We start from the raw sequence: 8693 nt of genomic DNA, 5'->3' as shown, positions 1-8693 counted from the left end.
ACTCACACAAATACCCGGTGCACCACTTCACCAAAATTAGCCACCTAACTCATCACCACCCTCGGGCATTAGTGGCACCCGACGGGGTTTTTATAAACCTTTGATTCATACCATCATCGTGCTCATGCTACTATGCTTAGGTCAACTTGTCAACATGATACTAGCATGACCCTTATAGGTGGTAAGATAATGCTCGAAGTGCAAGTCCTCCGGAGGAGCCAATTGTAACATCACTTCAATGATTTACCGATGCTTATGATCACATGCAACGGAAATAATTTTTCTACTAGCATGTGCTACTGCAACAAAAGACCTTCCAGCGGCACCAGAAACACGTGCTGATGGGAGACTGTTCTTGTCTTGATTCTCCTCAGCAACGGCACCAGGAATCCTTCTGCTACGGCTACGCCTTTAGGGACTTCCTAGGCAAATATGCAAAGGATTTCCTCGTGGCCTTGGAGCCTTGCGTTGGTGTTCCCTCGAAGCGGAAAGGGTGTTGTAGCGCAGCGGTGGTAAGTATTTCCCATAGTTTTGAGAACCAAGGTATAGATCCAGTGAAGGAGTATCGCAAGTGCCTACACAAACACAAAGAACCTGCTCCCAACACTATGAAGGGGTTGTCAATCCCTTATAGATTGTTCGCAAAGTGACAACTGAAAGCAACAAAGTAACAAAGCAAAGTAAAAGCGGAGGTGTAAACGATAGATGTGAATAGACCCGGGGGCCGTAATGTTTACTAGTGGCTTTTCTCATGAAAGCAAGTAGACGGTGGGTGAACATATTACTGTCGAGAAAATATTACTAGTGGCTTCTCTCATGAAAGCAAGTAGACGGTGGGTGAACAAAACACAGAAAAAACAGGAACTGGCACTTGGCACTGAATTAATAAGTTAGTCCCAGAAAAGATATAAAAGGTACATAAAACATCCAAAGATGACAAGATAACTGCGTGAAACCATCAAAAATTATAGATACGTTTGAGACGTATCAAGCATCCCCAAGCTTAACTCCTGCTCGTCCTCGAGTAGGGAAGTGATAAAGAATGAATTTTTGATGCTTTCATGCTACCTAGCATAGATGTCCTTTGTAACTCCTCTTATGTGACGTGAATGTTCAGATCCATGAGATTCAAAACAATAGTTTTCTATTGAGGTGGAAACAATAATAATTCAAGCAAACTAGCAAAGTAATCACGAACTTTCAAAATAACAAGGCCAAAAAAAAGTTATCCCTACAAAAGCATGTAGTCTGGCTATGCTCTATCATCATTGCACAACGAATTTAAATCATGCACAACCCCAGTATTGGCCAAGTAATTGTTTCATACCTTTACTTTCTCAAACCTTTTCAACTCTCACGCAATACATGAGCGTGAGCCATGGTTTTAGCACTTTAAGTGGTGAAGAGTGTGGTGGAGGTTGCAAGACAAAAAAGGAGAAGATGGTCACATTAACTAGGCATATCAATGAGCTGTGGAGATGCTCATCAATAGATATCAATGTGAATGAGTAGGGATTGCCATACAAATGATGCACTAGAGCCAAGAGTATGTGAAAGCTCTTAAAGAAAACTAGTGGGTGTGCATCCAACTTGCTTGTGCACAAAGACCTAAGGCAATTTTGAGGAAGCGTATCATTGGAATATACAAGCCAAGTTATATAATAAAGATTTCCCACTAGCTATATGCTGGTGACAAAACGAGAGACTCTCAATCATGAAGATCATGGTGCTTAATATGCACAAGTGTGGAAAAGGTGATAACATTGTCCCTTCTCTCTTTTTCTCTCATTTTTTTATTTTTTTGGTGGGCTCTTTGGCCTCTTTTTTTTGTGGGCTTCTTTGGCCTCTTTTATTTCCTTACATGGGACAATGCTCCATTAATGATGATCATCACACTTTCAACTCAAAACTTAGAGCAACTATGACTCTATATGGAATGCCTTCGGTAGTGTACCATGACAATGATCTAGCATGGCATAGACATTAATGGAAACATCATGCTAGCTATCTTACGATCATGCAATGGCAATGTAGACGTGGTTGCACATGTCATAGTGGTAGTTGCATGGCAATATATCTCGGAATGACTTTGAAAAAGCCATAGTAGGTAGGTATGGTGGCTGTTTTGAGGGAGGCTAATGGTGGGTTTTGTGCACCGGCGAAAGTTGCACGACACTAAGAAGATAGTGATGGTGGCAGGTGAAAATGCATCTAAACCATGGACTCAACATTAGTCATGAAGAACTCATATACTTGTTGTAAAAGTTTTATTAGTAATCAAAACAAAGCATTCAACGCATACTCCTAGGGGAAGGGTTGGTAGGTATAAACCATCACGCGATCCCGACCGCCACGCAAAGGATGACAATCAATAGACAAATCATGCTCAGATTTCATCACATAGCGGTTCACCATACGTGCATGCTATGGGAATCACTAACTTCAACACAAGTATTTCTAGATCCACAACACCTTAGTAGCTTGACTTCAATATTACCAAAACCACAACTCAAAACTAATTGAGATGAATCAAACTTCTCTAACTATTCAATGCACATGAAGGTGGAAGTTTTCGTATCCCTTTGGATAACTACCCCTTTTGATACTACTTTCAAAGCATAGATCAACTACCAAGCCACGCACCGCTGCGCTCTAAAAGATATATGTGAAGCACATAGAGCAAAATTATCTAGCTCAAAAGATATAAGTGAAGCACATGTGAGCTGAATTGTCTACCAAAAGATATAAGTGAAGCTCGATAAAATCATGGTGAGTGCATGTCTCTCTCTCTAGGTGTGCAGCAAGGATGGTTGTGACACAACAAAAATAAAAGACTCCTATGATACAACATGCTCCAAGCAAAAACACATAACATGTAGTGAATAAAAATATAGCCCCAAGTAACGTTACCGATGGATTGAAGACGAGAGAGGGGATGCCTTCCCGGGGCATCCCCAAGCTTAGGCTTTTACGACATCCTTGAATCTCTTAGGGTGCCTTGGGCATCCCCAAGCTTGAGCTCTTGCCACTCTTTATCTCTTTGTCCATAAGAACTTCACCCAAAACTAGAAAACTTCACCACAGGAAACTTAAACAGAAACTCGTGATAACATTAGTATAAGAAAGCAAACCACCACTTCCTTAGGTACTGTAGCAAACTTAAATTCTACTTATGCTGATGTTGGTTACTGTATTTTCAATATTCCATGCCTAATACCCCCCGATACTATCCGTAGTTTCATCAAAATAAGCAACCAACACAACAAAAACAGAATCTGTTAACAGCAGACCAGTCTGTAGCAATCTGTATATTTCGTATACTTCTGTTAGTTTAAATATTCTGAAAAATTATGACTGTCTGAAGAATTTGCGTAGAAATTAGAAGCAAAAAGAATCAACTCAAAATCTCTTACCGAAAAAACGAAAGTTTCTGTCTTTTCCAGCATGACCAAACGATCATCCCCAAGACTAATCATAACGGTTTTGCTTGGCACAAACGCAAAAAGAAACACAAAAAACACATTCATAACAGAATTATGGAAGTGTGGAAAACACAAAACAGAAAGAAAAGGATAGATTCGTTGGGTTGCCTCCCAACAAGCGCTTTTGTTTAACGCCCTTAGCTAGGCATTCAATGATGCTCACACGAAATACAAGAATTGAAGCACAATGAGAGCATCCTAAAGCATGTGAAAATCACATCTAAGTCTAACATACTTCCTATGCATAGGCATTTTTTAGGAAAACAAATTGTCAAGACAACCAATAGTTGCCATATGCAAGGAAGAAGAAAGACACAACAGCAATCTCAACATAACGAGAGGTAATTTGGTAACATGAAGGTTTCTACCACAATATTTTCCTCTCTCATAGCAATTACATGTGGGATCATATTCAAATTCAACAATATAGTTATCCCATAGGATATTCGTTTCATGATCCACATGCATGCAAAGTTGACGCACTTCAAAAATAGTGGGATTATCATCTAAAGTCATGACTTCTCCAAACCCACTTTCAATAATATTGCAAATATCATATTCATCTTAAGGCTTGAACAAATTTTCAAGATCAAAAGAAAAATCATCACCCCAATCATGATCTTTGCAACAAGTAGTGGTCATAGCAAAACTAGCATCCCCAAGCTTACGGTTTTGCATAATTTTAGCATGATTGTCACTAATAGAATTTATAGTGAAACCATTGCAATCATGCTTTTCATCCAAGGAGCCCTCGTGAATTACTTCATAAATTTCTTCGTCACAATTTTCAGATTCACGCATCTCAAACAGAACTCCATAAAGATAGTCAAGTGCACTCAACTCACTAGCAATTCGTTCCACATAAGTGGGTCTCTTAAAGAGATTAGAAAGTGGATGAGGATCCATATCACTAGATTTTCAGCAAGCGAAGATGCAAGCATATTGAAGGCACATGGCGCATAAGCGACCAAAAAGCAAGCGAGAGAAAAAGGCAAAAGGAAAAGGCAAAGGAGAAAGGCAAATGTGAAGTGGGAAGAGGAAAACGAGAGGCAACTGGCAAAAAAGTAAATGCAGGAGATGAGTTTGTGAGACCTACTTGGATAGATCTTGATCTCTCCCTCACCGACAACGTGCTGAGGGGAGACTGTTCTTGTCTTGATTCTCCTCAGCAACGTCACTAGGAATCCTTCTGCTACGGCTAAGCCTTTAGGGACTTCCTAGGAAAATATGCAATGGATTTCCCCGTGGCCTTGGAGCCTTGCGTTGGTGTTCCCTTGAAGCGGAAAGGGTGATGTAGCGCAGCGGTGGTAAGTATTTCCCTCAGTTTTGAGAACCAAGGTATCGATCCTGCTCCCAACGCTATGAAGGGGTTGTCAATCCCTTATAGATTGATCGCAAAGTGAGAACTGAAAGCAACAAAGTAACAAAGCAAAGTAAAAGCAGAGGTGTAAACAATAGATGTGAATAGACCCGGGGGCCGTAGTGTTTACTAGTGGCTTCTCTCATGAAAGCAAGTAGACGGTGGGTGAACAAATTACTGTCGAGCAATTGATAGAACCGCGCAAAGTCGTGATGATATCTATGGCAATGATTATATCTATAGGCATCACGTCCAAAACAAGTAGACCGATACTTTCTGCATCTACTACTATTACTCCACACGTCGACCGCTATCCAGCATGCATCTAGTGTATTAAGTCCAAAAGAACAGAATAACGCCTTAAGCAAGATGACATGATGTAGATGGACAATCTCATATCAACGACAGAGCCCAACTTGTTACCCTTGATGGAAACTACTCAATGTGTGCCTTGCTGCCCCTACTGTCACTAGGAAAGGTCACCACATGGTAAGAACCCAAAACCAAGCACTTCTCCCATTGCAAGAATCATAGATCTAGTTGGCCAAACAAAACCCAAGACTCGGAGAGACTTACAAGGATATCAAATCATGCATATAAGAAATCAGCAAAGACTCAAATATATATCATAGATAATCTGATCACAAATCCACAATTCATCGGATCTCGACAAACACACCGCCAAAGAAGATTACATCGGATAGATCTCCATGAAGATCATGGAGAACTTTGTATTGAAGATCCAAGAGAGAGAAGAAGCCATCTAGCTACTAACTACGGACCCGTAGGTCTGAAGTGAACTACTCACGAGTCATTGGAGGGGCGATGATGATGATGACGAAGCCCTCGAACTCCAAAGTCCCCTCCGGCAGGGCGCCGGGAAGGGTCTCTAGATGAGATCTCGGGAAACGGAAGATTGCGGCGGCGGAAAAGTATTTTCGAGGCTCCCCTGATTTTTTGTTGTATTTTAGGGAATATATAGGCCAAAGATCTAGGTCAGGGGGGCGCCAGGGTGGCCACAAGCCCTGCCACCACCGCCTCCCCCCTGGTGGCGGAGTGGGGGCTTGTGGGCTCCCTGGAGCCCTCCTGGCTTGGCCCACAAGCCCCCTTATCTTCTTCCGTTCAGGAAAAAAAATCATTTCGGGGATTTTATTCCGTTTGGACTCCGTTCCAAAATCAGATCTCAAAAGAGCCAAAAGCACAGAAAAAACAGGAACAAGCACTTGGCACTGAATTAATAAGTTAGTCCCAAAAAAGATATAAAAGGTACATAAAACATCCAAAGATGACAAGATAACAGCGTGAAACCATCAAAAATTATAGATACATTTGAGACGTATCAGCTTCCAATATAACATATGTTCAAAATATGGTCAAAGGGCTGCTTACCTTGGTCAGCGAGGTATCCGGGGTCTTCGAGATCTTCAAGTCCAACTCCTTCGCCACAAAGGTTTTCTTACGTCCTAATAAATAAATACAATAAGTGGCTTACTCCAAAACAGATCACAATGTCACTTTAAAAATGTTGTTTATTTCTAGAAAATCCATATTGTTATTTTAAAAATATTTCCCTCTGGTTTTAGTGAAATAATATTTTTAAAATCAATATAACAGAAGGAAAATTATTCCAAATTAACGTTTTTATTATTATAAAACAGAATAGTTATTATAAAAGTTCATCCAAGGGTTGTGTTAAATACTACATGTTTTTAGAAAAATATCAGTGGAAGGATCATAACTTTTCACTGGTTAAATCTTTTTACAAAAATCATTTAAAATCAAGTTTTAAATAAAAGAAAAAGGGCTACAGACCCTGGTCTGGCTTGGCCTGGGACTCGCCGGCCCACTGGCCAGCCAACCAGCCTACCCAGGCACACGCGCCGTCAGGTTTGAACCTGACACGCGGGCCTGTGCGGTCAGTGGCTGCGGGCAGCGAGGGAGAGAGAGATGGGCCACCGATAGGTGGGGTACACCTATCGGGGTCGTCTCCTACCTCTGGCCAGAGAGGAGGAGGAGCACGCCAGCGTGGCTACCGACGTCCTCGGGCCGTAACGATTACATGAATGGGTCTGGCTCGTCTTCGCCTAGCTGTTGGTGGTCGAGTCGATGATGGAGGGGCTTTGGTTCACCGGCGACGAGCTAGCCACAGCGGAGGGATTTCGGGTGAAGGTGGAGGTGGCAGCTACAGGCATGGATTTGCTCGGGGAAGAGGGGGGAAAAGCTTGTTGGGGCCACGGGGAGTGTTTTGGTGGGCAGAGGAACACAAGAGCCAACCTGTAGCCTGAGATCGACCGGAGCTCCGAGGCGGAGGGGCCTCGGTCGATCTCGAGCATCGGGGCTCTGCTTTCTGAATGGGATGGCTAGGGAGGTGACTGAGGTCTCGGTGAGGTGGAGTGAGGAGTTCTGGAGCGAGGAGAAGGGCTATTTATAGGCCCGCAATGGTGAGCCGACTCAGGAGCGATGGTGATCCACCGTGGCGTGCATGGGGTGCAGAGAGGTTGGGGTCAAAATCACGGTCTCGGGAGGTGGTTTTGGACTTCTAGGACTCACCACGTGAGAGAGGGAGAGAGGAGAGGCGAGCCACCGTGGTCGCGCTCCTCTGGCGCTTCTGGTGCGCGCAGACACGCGTCGCACCGGCTCTTAGCGCGGGAAAGGAGGGGCCCTGAGGGCTGCCTGATGCAGAGGGGTTGTCGGGGGAGAGGAAAGACACCGCGGGTAGGTTGGAACTGGCCGAGGGTGTCGCCCCCACCTCAGTTGCTCTCTGTAGCGCGTCCAGAGTGTAGCTTTGACATGCCACGGCATGCTGGCGCGCTCTGGGGTGCCTTGGACGTGTCTAGCGTGTCCTGGGCACTGGCTTGGAGATGCCTAGTCGTTGGAGTCTCGTGGGAGCCTCGGCTGGTCAAAGAAAGACAAGGAAACAGCTGCTGTCAGCCTTGGACTGAAGCTTCAATTGGATATTTTGGATTATCTACTTTGAACTAGAGAGGGTCCACTTGACTCGAGTTAGGCATTGATGTCAGCCACCTAATCTATGAGTTTGGGAGAAAGGGATTGGGTTTAGCTATGGTTTGCAGGGGTTTTACCCAACTGTCAGAACGTGCTCGACAGTGGTTTAGGGTGGTTGCACCCCACCACTAGCTTTGCAACTTAACAGGATTGGGTTTGGTGATAAAACATGGGGCTTCACCAAGTTTGAGCTCCATAGGGCAAGTTTAGCTTTGTAAACTTGAAAACATCCCTAAATGACCAGATCTGCTCTTTCCAAAGGGAGTGTGGTCAAATCAAGTCCCACAAATCGCATTTTTGGCATGGAGTCCTCTTTTGAGGTATTAGGCACTCCTGCAAAGTTTCAGCTCCATTAGATAAACTTTGCTATGTAGAGTTTCTCTAACTTCATACAGGACAGAAGGGGTTTTGCAATTATTTGGTGACCTTGTACACCTTGGATCAAGGTGAAACTTTATATGGGCACCAAATATGGATTAGGGATACCACCGGAATTTTCTAGGAATTTATTCAGAATATTTCCTTTGGAAATATTTCAAAAGGTCAAAACAGACATCAAAAGTTTTCAAGGTTTTACTCAAATAATTATAATATAAATAGGGCTTGAAAATCTTATGTATGGAAAATATATGTCCTTCTGAGTATCTCCATATTTTCTCAGATTTTTCTAAGGCATAAAAGTATTTTTCCTTATAGGAATATCATTTCTGGCCTCAGAAATGGACATGCAAATAAAATAGGAAAATAATTCATAAAATAATTATTTTATGGTTTTGGTGAGCTATAATGGTTTTAAAACCAAATCACCAACTTTGGGTAAGAGCACTTCTTGCCATCAAGGACAT

The sequence above is a fragment of the Hordeum vulgare genome, chromosome 4H (assembly GCF_904849725.1).
Source record: "Hordeum vulgare subsp. vulgare chromosome 4H, MorexV3_pseudomolecules_assembly, whole genome shotgun sequence".
NCBI classification, from domain to species: Eukaryota; Viridiplantae; Streptophyta; class Magnoliopsida; order Poales; family Poaceae; genus Hordeum; species Hordeum vulgare.
This window is presented reverse-complemented; position numbering follows the sequence as displayed.